Source organism: Saimiri boliviensis, chromosome 10, assembly GCF_048565385.1.
Source record: "Saimiri boliviensis isolate mSaiBol1 chromosome 10, mSaiBol1.pri, whole genome shotgun sequence".
In the NCBI taxonomy this organism is placed as follows: Eukaryota; Metazoa; Chordata; class Mammalia; order Primates; family Cebidae; genus Saimiri; species Saimiri boliviensis.
In genome coordinates this window covers 89,303,118-89,318,104 of record NC_133458.1, presented here as the reverse complement: position 1 = coordinate 89,318,104, position 14,987 = coordinate 89,303,118, and the positions used below count along the sequence as shown (strand labels likewise).

The window sequence follows — 14,987 nt, the reverse complement described above, 5'->3', positions numbered from 1 at the left end:
TGAGGTCAGGAGTTCGAGAGCAGCCTGACAAACATGGAGAAACCCGGCCTCTACTAAAAATACAAAAAATTAGCCGGGCATGGTGGCGCATGCCTGTAATCCCAGCTACTCGGGATGCTGAGGCAGGAGAATCGCCTGAACTTGGGAGGTGGAGGTTGCGTGAGCCGTGATTGTGCCATTGCACGAAAGGAAGAAAAGGGAAAAAAGGAAGGAAGGAAGGAAGGAAGGAAGGAAGGAGGGAGGGAGGGAAGGAAGAAAGGAAGGAAACGCAGGCAGGCAAGCAAGCAAGCAAGCAGAGAAAGATCCAGAAGTGTCTGATGAGGGCATAGGTGAGAATGCTAATATTGGCCACATTTCACATTTGGCCAAAAAAAAAAAAAAAAAAAAAAAGTCATTTAAATACATAGGACTATTTGTGTGCCAGAAATAAAAACAACCACTAATCCTGCTAAAAGCCCAGCAAATTATTAGGGTGATAATTGTTTTGAGGGAGAAAGTGATTTTGTGGCAAAAAGCAAATTGATTTTTAGTTTTTAGATCTGTTACTTCTTTCCTGACCCGCTTGTTTAATTTCATTATGAGTTTCCATAAGTTGTCTTCAACTCCAACCTTATAAAAGTGCTGCCTCAACCACTTCGAATATTTGCACACGTGCATCCCCATTTGTATAAAAAACCAAGAGGCCGAACGCGGTGGCTCATGCCTGTGATCCCAGCACTTTGGGACGCCAAGGCGGGCAGATCACAAGGTCAAGAGATCAAGATGATCCTGGCCAACACAGTGATAAAACCCCATCTCTACTAAAAATACAAAAAAATTAGCTGGGCGTGGTGGTGCGTGCCTGTAGTCCCAGCTACTCGGGGGGCTGAGGCAGGAGAATTGCTTGAACCCGGAAATCGGAAGTTGCAGCGAGCTGAGATCGCACCATTGCACTCCAGCCTGGCAATAGAGCGAAACTCTGTCCCAAAAAACAAACAAGCAAACAAACAAAAAACACTAAGAAATGGTTTTCCTTTTCCACGTTACTCTTTCCCTTTACTGCCTAGCAGACAGTCTTCAGGAGCAGCAGCTGCTTCCAAGACAGGGTTTGAGCCGCTGAAGATACTCCTGGTCCTGCAGGCAGCTAATCTTAATAGTCATTAGTATTCTGCCAAGGGAAAGAGTGATTTCTGATAAAGCAGTAGCTGGGGATAATTTACCTAAATAACTTCTCTTTCTTCTATGTTAACAGTAAGGTAAATTCGTAAAAGAAAAGAAGAGAAATGTGCCATAGGGTGGAGAGATACATGATGGATGTTTGTAACTTGCATCTATTGACACAGATAGGTAATAACTAAGAATCCAAAAATAAGCCTCTCTCCATTGTTTGTAGAAACACAGGACCAGAAAGTTCCATATAATGTCATAGAGTACATATCTTTATCACTAGGGAAGTTTCCCCTCCGCCACCCCAGGCAGTGGATTGGGCATCCTCCTGCTCTTAAATATCTCTGGGGGCTCCATCACCATCTTCAGAAAACCATTTGGGTGCCAAACTCTCCTGCAAGTCAGGTTCTTGCTTCATTTAGTTGAGGTTATTTGCTCCTGTATCCTATTTTGAAGATGGAAAGAGACCCGGCCACTATCTATAACCTAATAATCTTCCACTGGCTTCTTTGATCACTTCTATGCTATTTCTTCAAACTAAAATAATCCTCTACTGTGATGCAGTTTTTCCTCTCTACATTTGTGAATAATGTCAAAGCTCTGTTCTGACTTCTCTCTCCATATGACACCCACATTAGTCTCCTTTGGTGCTGAAATTTGCAATGGAACATTCAATTGTTTGAACATAATTGAAGGTAGAAATGGACAGTGATGGTGTCGTTTCGTCATAACTACAAAATTTTATTTTTTGTCTCTCCTGCTTCCAATCGCCAATCTCCAGTTCCAGCCATCAGGACAAGAGTACCACCTCTTTAAAGGCCTTAAAATACAAATTCAACAAAATTTATGATTGGAGCTAGGTGCAGTGTCTCACGCTTGTAATCCCAGCACTTTGGGAGACTGAGGTGGGCAGATCACTTGAAGTTGGGAGTTCAAGACCAGCCCGGCCAACATGGTGAAACCCTGTCTTTACTAAAAATGCAAAAATTAGCCTGGTGTGGTGGCAGGTACTTGTAAGCACAGCTACTCAGGTGGCTGAGACAGGAGACCTGCTTGAACCTGGAAGGTGAGATTGTGGTGAGCCAGAATCATACCACTGCACTCCAGCCTGGGTGACAGAGTGAGACTCCATCTGAAAAATAAACAAAACACAAAATTTATGAGTGAGTGCTGGCATTGTGCCAGAATCTTTTTTCTTATAGAACCTTCAAAGAGAGAATATTCTGTTGTTCAAACAGCATTCTGTGAAGGTCTGCCTCTATTCCTCACCTCTGAAGGCAGCATGAAAGATCACAGGAGATTGAAGAAGCATATACCATGGAATTAGAGCTTGATAAAATAGAAAACTTTTTCTGCAGTTAACTTCCACATAGTTATGTATAATACATTATTAATGATTTGCAGTAGGGAACTGATATGTAGTTCCTGTTCTTCCTTGACTGTGGCACTGGTGAGTCAAATTCTTGCCCAAAGGTAGTTGTGAGAATTGCCTCCCTTGCCTCCTGGCCCATATTTCTGCTTGCATTTCTGTGTTTAGGCTGCCCTGTTCTTGTGCTATGCTAGTCAGGGTTGGGGTGGCCAAGTTCTTGAATGAGGAATCTTATTTTCATCCTTTTGAAGTTTTTTAAGAGTTTTTGCCAACTGCATTGCTAAAGAGCCATCCTCTCATCAAAGGAGTCTGCAGTAAGGCAAATATTTGTTTCCTGTCACTGAGAAAGGACGACTCCTCTCTTTATTTACATGTTTGTTCTGTTTTGTTCTCTTTTCCTCTAGCAATCTGATGCTGTGTTTTGTCTATTCCTTGGCTGGAAACATGCTTCCTGGCTTTTCCCCCCCTTTTTCTTAAGAATGAATGTTGGCCCCCTATTTACAGAACATGCTCAACAGAAAAAATTTGGAAAACACCAAAAAGCACAAGGGAAAAGCTATTCATAATCTTAGTACCCGGAAGTCACCACCATTATCATTTTAGTATGTCTCTATCTATCTAGTCATCTATCTGATCTTTCTAGGCATTTTAATTTTTTTTTTACAAAAGAGCTATCATATCATGCTTCCTGTTCTATGCATTTATTTTTTTGAGATGGAATCTCACTCTGTTGCCCAGGCTGGAGTGCAATGGTACAATCTCAGCTCACTCTAACCTGCGCCTATGGGGTTCAAATGATTCTCTGGTCTCAGCCTCCCGGGTAGCTGGGATTGATTACAGGTATGTGCACCACGCCTGGCTAAGTTTTGTATTTTTTAGTAGAGAAGAGGTTTCACCATGTTGGCCAGGGTGGTCTCGAACTCCTGACCTCAGCTTATGCACCCCCCCCCCCCACCGTCTTGGCCTCCCAAAGTGCTGGGATTATAGGTGTGAGCCACCGTGCCCAGCATGTTCTATACATTTCTAAATTTGGTAATATGCTAAATTAATCTTTCCATATTTTGATGTCAAGAACATATTCTGTAACACTACTTTGTTAAGCTTAATAGATTTTATTAGCTCAATTTTATAAACATAGATATTTTTATTTGTCTATCACATAATATTGCAATTAGTATGATTGTACAGACACCATTGCACTCATTTGACATTTTCTTCAGTATAAATTCCTAGAAGTTAAATATTAGGGTAAAGGGGTATGCACATTTTAAGACTCTGGATAATATGGCCACATTGCCCTTCTTGAAGGTGAAACCAGATTGGTTTCCCATCAGCAATCAAGGGTCCATTTCTCTTTATTATGGTCAACACCGGGCACTTAACTTTTTAAAATCTTTGTCAATTTGATGGGTATGAGGTAGTATCTCAATATTTAATATGGCATTTCTTTGCTTATGAACCTGAATTATTTACATGTATTTCATGGCCAGTTATATTTTTTGGTAATTTGCTTCTTTAAGTTGTTGTGCTTTGTCTATTTTGTTTGTCTTTTTCTCATTTCTTTGTGTTTATAGACAAAACTCCACTAACTCCCTGGCAACATGGCAGAAGTGGTTATCAGCCTGGAGTCCCACTGCCTGGACCCAAATCCTACTATACCTTAACAGCTGAGCTGTGACCCTGCGTAAGTTAGCGTTGGTCAGTGCATACAACAGGAGAAAAAAAATCCAGTAAAATTAGGTCAAATGTTAGTTGTCATGTGGCAGCTGTGTTACTGCGGATTAAGCAAATTGTCTATTATTCTGAATTTTGCTTCCTCTTTTGAAAATAAGGATAACAATATCTACAGAAGTTACAAATTTCTGAAATCTAAGAGGTATACAAAGACTATATGCATATATAGTCTTAACTCAGTTGCTGTCAAATTTTAAGGTTCATAAGAATCACCTAGAGTGCTTTTAAAAATACAGATTCTTGGGTCCTACTTTCAGAAATTCCTATTCAAAGAGGGTGAAATGGGGTCCAGAGATAAATAGTGGCCATTACATCAGTCAACCATATCTCAAAACTATTAGGAATATAGAAATTCTGCTCAGAGCTAATACAAGGCCCTCCTGTTAGTTGTCCTGAGGTACTATTGTTATACAGAACAGTTCTCCTGGATTAATCACCAAGCGTATTTAGTTTGTTTAAATTGAGGAAAAAGAAACTGGTATTCTGACTGAGTTGGAAAAGCAAATCTTTAATTGAATAAGATTTTGGTGTCAGCATCTATGATATTGAGGGAATACGTATTTTTAGTCTTTTGCTAGGACCCACATTTTATTCAAAAGCAATTAAGGAGTTTCTCCAATGTTTTGTTGATTTGCTGCTGCAACTAAGTTCTTATCTGAAATTCTCTCTTTTCCACATGGCTTAAGCCTACAAATTTGGATGCTTTTAAAAGAAATAAAATATTTCTTATCATCAGATTATATTATAAAGTATAAATCTTCAGTTTAATTGAGAAGATATCTTTAGTTTAATTGAGAAGACATGCTTTGCATTTATATCTAGGACATATTTATTCTAGCGGTATTAAGGAGACATGAACCGGGTACATGTGAAAATGATTGACTACCTAATTTTAATTAATTACTTGGTCTTACCTGTGTGCTGTTTTAGACTACAATTTTCCTGTTAGAGAACTGATCTTTTCATATACGGTAGGTTGGGTTTATCTTCCCTATACATGTCCCATATATTCAAACATCAAATAAAAGTTATCACATTTCTAAGATTATGGATTTTATTGTAGTTTTTGGAAAGCAATCCCAAGTAGATGCTGGCAGCAGAAGTTTTTCACCCTGTTGTGCTTCATGAAAGGGAATTTTCATTTACTTCAAAAGACATCTTTAAAAAAGCTCCAAATGCAGTGTAGCTTGATTCATACAAATTGGAAAACAGGATGTAAATAAGGCTGTGAAATCAGCCACTAGCACAGTGCCCAGTTGTAAAGGGACTGGAACAACTGAAACTCATACTGACGAACTGATTCAGATATTATCACAAGTAGGTGCCTAGATGGTGCGATTCCGGGTTCCCAAGTAATTCTCATGTTATGTGTCTTAGAGCCTAAAATTTACCCTTAGAGAAGACTTTTCCTCACTACATGGACCTTTTTCACAATTTCCTTGAGAGATGATTTAATTAGTCTCTAATTCCTTGGTTTATCAGAAGGATTTCTGCCCAGATGAGACCAACACGGAGAAAGGTAGTGAAAAATGAAGCACTAAAAAGAAGAAAGAGCCCCCTAAAGGTATAAGAAGACCATGCTGGGCTTGACAAGTTTCTCCCAGCCAGACTTTTAGGCATTTCTGTCTCCTCTGCTTGTCTCACTTGACTCTGCTATTGTGTGTCCCCTGAACCAGATGGTCATTTATGAAAGGTTTTCTGAATTCCTAGAAGAAATTTTTACAGGTTGATTAAGCTTCTGCTTCCTCTCTGTGCATGTGCAGGTTCTGGTTTTTATCTGGGTCGCTTGGAAACTTTGAGAAACGTTCTTTGTGGGAAGGCGGGTGTGATGATGATGATGGTGATGATGATGCTTTTTGAATCACACTCTGTTTGATACAGTAAAACTTGGGAACACTCCACCCACAATGATATGACATTGAATATAATGCTGTTGTCAATTGGCCCCCACCCTTATTTCAACTCTACTTCTTTGGTAGGGGCTGGAAAGTGACTTCTTTCTGATCATTTGACACTTGGTCAGTTCATTGATAAGTTAATTGCCTAAACATCTAATAAGTACAAATATTTTAAAATTTAAAATATTATTTTTCAATGGCCTTATAGCATTGTACTTCTGTACTTCACAGCATTAAAATAATTGGACTTTACTTACCCTACTACAGCATAGTTTAATTGTACTTTGGAATATCGTATCCTGGCCAGGCTCAGTGACTCATGCCTGTAATCCCAGCACCTTGGGAGGCCAAGGTGGGCGACTGCTTGAGCCCGGGGTTTTAAGACAGTCTGGGACACATGGCGAAACCCCATCTGCAGGAAAATACAAAACCTAGCTGGGTGTGGTGGAACACATCTGTAGTCCCAGCTACTTGGGAGGCTGAGGTCAGAGAATGGCTTGAGTCCAGGAGGCAGAGGTTGCAGTGAGCCGAGATTGCACCATTGCACTCCAGCCTGAGTGACAGAGCCAGACTCTGTCAAAAAAAAATTGTAATCTGATGTTTTTCTTAGAATTTAAACCCTTCCCTGGCATTTTGCTTCCTTTCTTCACTCCTTTCTTTCTCTCATTCCCTAACACTCATTGCACCACAGGCACTTTCCTTAAGAAACTCCTAGTTGGGGTGGGGATTTTGGGAGAGAGTCTGATTTGTTAGGACTGATTGAACAGCATAGAGGGCTGTTGAAGCAAAGCACAGGTGACCCAACACCAGCAATTCTCTCTTCCCTCTCAAGATTGTTAACACTAATCTTTAACTTGTTATTTTCACTTGAAAGCCCCATTTCTCAAAGAGTACCATACCCTACACCAGGTGCTTCATTCCCTTCCTCACTATCAAAAAATCTTCGTGAATCGCTTGAGTGGTTTGTTACCATCTCAAGCTGCCATTTCATTTCCTTGGCCACCTCCCCTGATGCTTTGAGGTCTTCTGATTCTCTTGTTCTCTTCTTGAGAAGCCTTAGTGGCAGAAGCTTCTATAGTTCCATTCCCTTGGAGACCTCTTCAGTTCTAATGATCCTTTTTTTCATTGCTGCCTCTCACACCGACAGCCCCACCTTGGATTTTGCCATCTAGCAGGGCTGCTTCACCCTGCTCACACTCCACTCTGATCATGGCTTTGTTACTCCCTTTTTCATTACATCACCTCTTGGATCTCCCTGGGTTCTCCAGTTCCTTCCACTTCCCTGGCTTTCAAATAGATTTCAAATAGACCTTATTTTGTAGCCATCTGGGGCAGGTGTGTGTGTGTGTGTGTGTGTGTGTGTGTGTGCGTGTGTGTGTTTGTGAGTAGGAATGTATGTTATCTTTAATTTGTTTTAGATGACCTATTTTTATTGATAAGGAATGTATATACCTTAAAATGCACAAGTCTTAGATGTGCAACCCTGAAGAAGTTTTACATATTTATCACCTGTGTAACCACTGCCCAGATCAAGATCTAAAACATTTCCATTACCCCATGGAACTCTGTCTAGCTCATTTCCAGTCAGAAACTGCCCTTCATATGTAACCACTGTCATAATTTCTAATAGCAGATGTTAGATTTTGCCTATTCTTGAGTTTCCTATGAAACGGAGAAATCCCTCCTCCATAGAAATCAAGATGTAGAAAAATTACATGTTACTGCTCATCACATGATGGGAACTGGGTTTGACATGTGTTCATTAATTACACTTGCACACACATACATGGTGATTATAATAAAGGGAGGGAAATCCCTTTCCCCACATCACTGTGATCTTTGTCTTTTTCTCGGACTTGTGAGTCCCCAGAACCTCACCTCTATCCCTCTTGACATCTTGTGCCATTTAGCTCAATGTCCTGATGCTCACATCCTCCTTGTCTCCTCTTGCACCCAACCCCAACCCCACACCCCACTGCCATGCAGCTCCATAAAAGGGAAATCGTTCTTCTGTGTCTTTCTCTGACTCTACCCTTACTCACAGCGTAATGCAACTGCGCCCAAGCAAAGACATCTATGCAAACAGCCACTGTGAAAACAACACCATGTGGCTCTAGGGCAAGCATGCTCTACCTTGATTTGAGCAGAGAAGGAAGCATAGTTTGCTGTAATTTTTTGCTTTGTATACTCCTTTAAGCCTTCCAATATAATAATGTACAAGGTATTATTGGTCTAATTTGTCCAAACTTATGTTGTATGAAAGAGAAGCAACAGGGCCAGGCTTGGTGGCTCAAGCCTGTAATCCCAGCACTTTGGGAGGCCGAGGCGGGTGGATCACAAGGTCGAGAGATCGAGACCATCCTGGTCAACATGGTGAAACCCCGTCTCTACTAAAAATACAAAAAGTTAGCTGGGCATGGTGGCGCGTGCCTGTAATCCCAGCTACTCAGGAGGCTGAGGCAGGAGAACTGCCTGAACCCAGGAGGCGGAGGTTGCGGTGAGCCGAGATCGCGCCATTGCACTCCAGCCTGGGTAACAAGAGCGAAACTCCATCTTGAAAAAAAAAAAAAAAGAAAGAAAAGAAAGAGAAGCAACAATGTCAGGAACCAAAGGCAGAGCCAACCACATTTATTGTTTGTTTCAACCTCTTTGTAGTTTCTAGGTGACTTGCTTCTGTGTTCCCAGAACTCCATCCTGGGTCCTCTCTTCTCCTCCCTCCACTCACTCTCCCTGGGAAACTGCATCATCATCTGTTGTGGTTTCAGCCATCCCTCTGTATTCTCCATGGGTGTGACTGCCAAATATTTTCATCTCAACCCAACCTTGGACTGAGCCCTTGACCCTAGTCCATCCTTCCTGGATCTCTCCACTTGCATGTTCTGCAGGCATCTCCAAGTCAACAGGTCCCAAACTGGACTCAGACTCTGCTCACCCTCCGTAGTCTATGTATTGATGAGGCAATGTCTCTCCTCACCCTTGCCAGTGAGTTCTGCCTAATTCTCTTTTCTCTGTTCCTTTCTCACCACTTGCAAGGTCACTGCCCTAGTTCACACTCTCATAGCCCGCCAGATCTTGCCTTAAATTCTTCCTGTTTATTCCCTTCCCTCTGTACTGCTTTTACTGCTGAGGGTGGAGTTGGGGGTAAGAAGAGAGATCTTTCTGACACAAGATCTGTTCATATTCTCTGAGTCATAACCCTTCGGTGGGGTTGAGGGGTGGGGAAGATGTTGGTCAAAGGCTACAAAATTTCAGTTAGGAGGAATAAGTTCAAGAAATCTCTTGTACAACATGGTGGCTACAGTCATTAATGTGTATTCTTAAAAATCTCTAGGAGAGTCAATTTTAAGTGTTCTCCCTACAAAAATATGTGGGCTAAGGCATTTGTTAATTAGCTCAATTTAGCCATTCCACAGTGTATTCATATTTCAAAGCAATCAATATAGACACTTTTTGTTAATTAAGAAGAAATTAATTAAACAAAACGAAACAAAAACCTCAAATTGCTTCAGAGGTTCCCCATTTACATGTTAATCTAGCATGTAATCCTTTCATAATCTGGTCTCTGCCAACTTGATCAGATTTACTACCTGGCCTCTGTGTCTTGAAACTTTGAGTGTCAGTACTGCTGAAGTATCAGATATTTGTATGTCGGATACTAATACGCTGTATGCTATGCCCTGTGCTACCTTTTACTGTTCCTGAAATGCCCTCTTCCTACCCACCTGGGAAGAGTGGAATAGCCTCAGTGCTACCTCCTTTGTGAGTCTTTCCTGACTCCCACTCCCTTAAGCATAGGGTCCTCAGTCCCACAGATACAAGGTAATGAATTCTGCAAACAACATGAGTGAACTTGGAAGCAGCTACTAGGAGGCAAGTGTCTTCCAGTACTGTAATTGCCTGCATTTGCTGTCTCTTTCTCAGCTCTAAGTTCCCAGAGGGCAGAATCTCTCATTTAGCTTTGCACAAGGAGTTGCTCAGTATCCATTTGTTAAATGGATTAATGAATAAATAGAAAGAATGTAGCAGTGTCCTGGGTATTTCCCAAAAGTAGGACACCATTTCTAACCTCTTTAGACTTACTGTGGAAAGAATGATGAAAGCCAGAAAGATAAGAGACCAGCAGTAAGCAGCTACTCTCTGGGAATATATACCTCCATTGAGGTGTGGTAGAGTATGATTCCAGGAAACCACCTTCCCTTTTTGATTAATTGGTGGAGCCATGACCACTGGTAGGGCTGGGGCTTCAGGTACTGGTGCCAGGGTAGTAGTGAAGAAGACTGTTAATAGGGTGGGGATGGGTTTTCCAGAAATGTGGGTGTGTTTTTGGAAGACTCCTGTGCATGAGTAGAATGTTGCTAGGAAGATGGTTATGACAGATTTGCCCACACAGTGACAAGGTTGGCAGGAGACGAGTGAGATAGGCAGTGAGATGGTGAACAATTCAGGGCTCACTGACAGAGGCACAGCCCACATTGTTTGTGCTGAGTTCCCTTCAAGTGTGCTCAGATATTCCACCCTTGGGGATCACATCTAATTCATCTGTTATATCTTAAGGGCTGACCTATCATAATTGTCAACTAACTGATTTCTTTCCCCAGCACCACTGAGAGAGAAATTAAGTCAGGAAAAGCTTAATATGTGTACATACAGACATGCACACACACGCGCGCACACACACACACACACACACACAATCATTCACGAGCTCATGGTATTTCAACTGATAAGGAATGTAAACCATGCTTTTTGAGAGCATACTGGGAGAGGTCATTTGATATCATCTGTAAGGTTTCATTATTTTCTTCTGGGATGGAGGCAGGTTAATGTGTAAGTGCACACACATCCTCAAACATAGGTGTGCTCAGCTATATAAAGCACAAAGTTTGCAAACTTCCTGATGGCATTATTAGCTCCTTATAAAAGAAGTAATTGAGGGCCGGGCACAGTGGCTCATGCGTGTAATCCCAGCACTTTGGGAGGCTGAGACAGGCAGATCACTTGAGGTTAGGAGTTCAGGCCAACATGGGGAAACCTTGTCTCTACTAAAAATACAAAAAATTAGCCAGACACTGTGGTGTGTGCTACAATGTAATCCCAGCTACTTGGGAGGCTAAGGCAGGAGAATCGCTTAAACCCAGGAGGCAGAGGTTGCAGTGAGCTGAGATTGTGCCACTGCACTCCAGCCTGGGTGACAGAGTCAGACTGCATCTAAAAAAAAAAAAAAGTAATTGAGAACTAGACAGGTTAAATGACTTGCCTTTGATCACAGAATAGTTTTGGACAAGTTACTTAGACTTTCTGAGCCTCAATTTTCTCACTTCTAAAATAGGGATGGGGGAAATTATTTCCCCAAATTCTATTCTCTTTGTACACTGTGTAGCAGCTACCTTAAAAAAACAGAGTCAAAGTAGTTCTCAACCTTGGTAGTTACCCCCTGAAGGTATTTGAAAATGTGTGGGAATATTTCTCGATTGTCACATTAACTTGATGCGGGATACTTCTCTGACATTTGGTAAGACAGATTCATTCCTGATCATGGACTGGGGCCTGATGGGTGTAAGTAAGGATAATCCTTTTCCTTTGCCATAGTGGGGGATGGATGTACCCTTTACCCTTAAGGGACTGTCTTCCAAGATGGAGAACTGTAAAGGAGCCACAAGTACAGTTATAAAGAAACATTAACTGGTAGTATCACTGGTGGTAGAAGTCTAACTCTTAATCATACCCTGCCTTACATTGTTTCCTACTGTTTCTCATGGGTTCATCCTGTGCAATCCAACTGGACTGGAAGCCCTTTGAGTGCAGAGATCACCTCTGAAAACTCTCTTTTGTTCCCTGTAGCATCAAGTCTAATGCTTTGTGCATAAAATACTCTCAATAAATTGCAGCTGAATTGAATTAAATAGGTTTGGGGTTAAGATCTACCCTAGAAGTGTGGGTTTAGGAAAAATGTCTAGTTTCTGCAGGCACGCTAGACTGAGAGCGGCTGAAGTGCACTTGGGTTGGATCAGTAATGTCTTAAAACCCCAGGGATAGAAGGGCACTTAAAGGTTATGGGGCATCCTGCTTGTTGACCTGTGCAGCAGTGATGGGTACTATCTTTTTAAAGGGTGATAGTGATTTTCAACAAGGGACAGTAAACCTCCCTGCTTATCCAAAAGATTTTTGGAAATGTGATAAGTGACATTTTGGGTTGTCGCATGGGTGGGGGGCACTGATGGCACTTAGTGGGCAGGGGCCATGGATTCTAAATGATCTCACAGCACAGAAAAGTCCTTCACAATGAAGAACTGTCCTGTTGCAAATGCCAGTAACAATCCCTTTGAAAAACACTCCAAAACTGGAGCTCATTCAGGGAAGAGACTAAGTAATTGCCATCAACAGGTAGTTTTTATGAGCTCTATTTCAATTCAATATAAAGAGGTACTTTTTCCCCCTTCTTGTTTCCGTATTTTTCTCCACAATTATTAATCGTTAACAGAAAAATTCTATATATATGTCTGAATATATATGTTTGCATGTTTTAAATTTTTTAAACAAAAGAGATTATATTGTCTATTGTTCTAAAACTTGCTTTTTCACTTTACGTATTCCTTGGATATATTTCTATATCATCAGGTGAGATAATAAAGATGATAATTTCTAATATTTATTCAGTGTTAACTATGAACCAGACATTGCCTAATCGATTTCTGTATAATAACTCCTTCAATCTTCCCAACAACCCTTTGAGATAGGTTCTGCTGTTAACTTCTATGGCAGACTGACTGTAAGGATCCCCCAGGATGATCTCTGCCTCTTGAGGTTCACGTCCTTTTGTAATCGACGTGAGTGTGCATAGGACCTGTGATTTGCTTCTAACCAATGGAGTATGGCAAGATGATGAGTTTTACTCTTGTGATTATATTGCAAGTCTCTATCTTGCCAGCCAACTAGCTTTAGCTACTTTTTTGCTGACTTGATGAAGTAAGTGACTATGGTGCATGAACTGTAGGTGCTTTTAGAAGCTTCTAGCTGACACCCAGCAAGAAGCTGGGTTCCTCAGTCCTGCAGACTCAAGAAAATGAATTCTGCAAACAACTTTATAACCATTCTCTGGCCTGGGCCACTCATCACCTGAAAGCCAGAAAATCAAGAGATGAGCTTTGATGAAAGGAAAGTTAGGTTTATTTAAGAAGTCAGCAACCTGGAACAGTCAGTGAACTAGTATTCAATGACCGTTTCTCTGAGCTGTGCCTTCAGATAAGGGATTTTTAAAGGAAATCAGGGGAAATGATGATAAAACATTGTTGTTAAAAGGTGCACAGTCTCCTTGCTTTCTTGGTCAATGTTCTGTGACCTTCTGCAGGTGCCGTGAGCCTTATTCTTATCAGTCTGGTCAGCTCATTCCCAGAGTTGTTGGTTGGCATATTTTCTTTTATTTCTGTTGAAGGTCCTGTTTTCTTCAGGCTGTTTTTAGTGAATAGTCTATAGACTCAAGCAAAGCAATAATTGTATTCAAGCAAGCAAACCTTTCCGTAACACAGAATCAATACCGTTATTTGAGTGAGCTGGAAAGCAGAGTCTCCTTCAGTTAAGCTCCTGGATGAGAACACATCCTAGCTGACAACTTGATTGCAGTCATGTGGAATCCTGAGCAGAGGCCCCCACTGTTGTATCTGGACTCCTGGCCCATGGAAACAGTGAGATAATAAATATGTATAGCTTTCAGCTTCAAAATTTACAGCAATTTTTTTAATACAGCATAGGAAACTAATCCAAGCCCATTTACAAATGAGAAAACAGAGGCAGAAAGAAAGTAAATAACTTGGCTGAGGTTATGCAGTGACAAAGCTGGTATATGAACTTTGGCTTCAGAGATCATGGTCTTTGTCACTTTGCTTGTCTGCCTCTATGCAAATCTACCTTATTCTTTTAAACAGCTGGGAGGTCTCATATTTTATGCATATATATAGTCAGCCCTTGGTATCTGTGGGTTCCATATCAATAAATTCAACCAGCTGCAGAGTGAAAATAATTTGTAAAAAAAAAAAAAAGGAGTGGTTTCACCTTACTGAATGTATACAGACCTTTTTATCTTGTTATTATTCCCTAAAAATATAGTATAACAATTATTTACATAACATTTATACTGTATTAGGTAGTATAAGTAATATAGAGATGATTTAAAGTATTTGGGAAGATATATATAGGTTATATGCAAATCCTACACCATTTTCTATAAAGGACTTCAGCGTCCGTGGATTTTGGCATCTGACAGGGTCCAGAAATCAAGCTCCCACAGATACCAAGGGACAACCGTACTGTGATTTATTTATTCATGTTTCTACTGATAGACACAGACTGTTTCCTGTTTTTTCTTCAAGTATTGATGTATTTCATTTGTTACGTATTTATATATTATGTATTTATGTTGTAATGAACATTTCTTCACCCACTTTTATGAATATATCTTCAGAATAATCTTTAGTAGTAAAATTGCTGGACTAAAATTTATTTGTGTTTAAAATTTTGATAGAATGGTCAGGTTTCCTACAAAGAGGTTATACCAATATGAAGAAATTTTCTTTTAAACTGCCCATAAATGGAATGTGGGAGATTTGGGATAGAGGTGGCAGATTAAACATACCTTTCTAGTTCCTTCTCTTGCCTCAAACCACTCAAACTAAAATAAAGATTGTTTTTAAGAGGCACAGACCCACAAGGATAGGAGAATGAGACAGGAGGTCAACCAAAAATATTTTGAAGGTAGAAAGTGATGGGCAAGTGGTAATTGACAACACATCTGGGCAAGGTGAATATTAAGCTGATAGTGGGAAACATTGTGAATTCCTTGATTT

The 14,987-nt window shown here is 40.6% G+C and overlaps 1 protein-coding gene across 1 annotated transcript in view; it reads left to right on the top strand.

The window, feature by feature from the left end:
* TOMM7 (translocase of outer mitochondrial membrane 7) overlaps positions 1–14,987 on the top strand; it is a 176,059-nt gene that overhangs the window by 149,446 nt on the left and 11,626 nt on the right. Inside the window, exons 5-6 of the transcript XR_012512167.1 lie at positions 4,090–4,199; positions 5,732–5,813. The gene's annotated coding sequence lies outside the window, so the exon portion shown is untranslated. The remainder of the gene's footprint in view (positions 1–4,089; positions 4,200–5,731; positions 5,814–14,987) is intronic.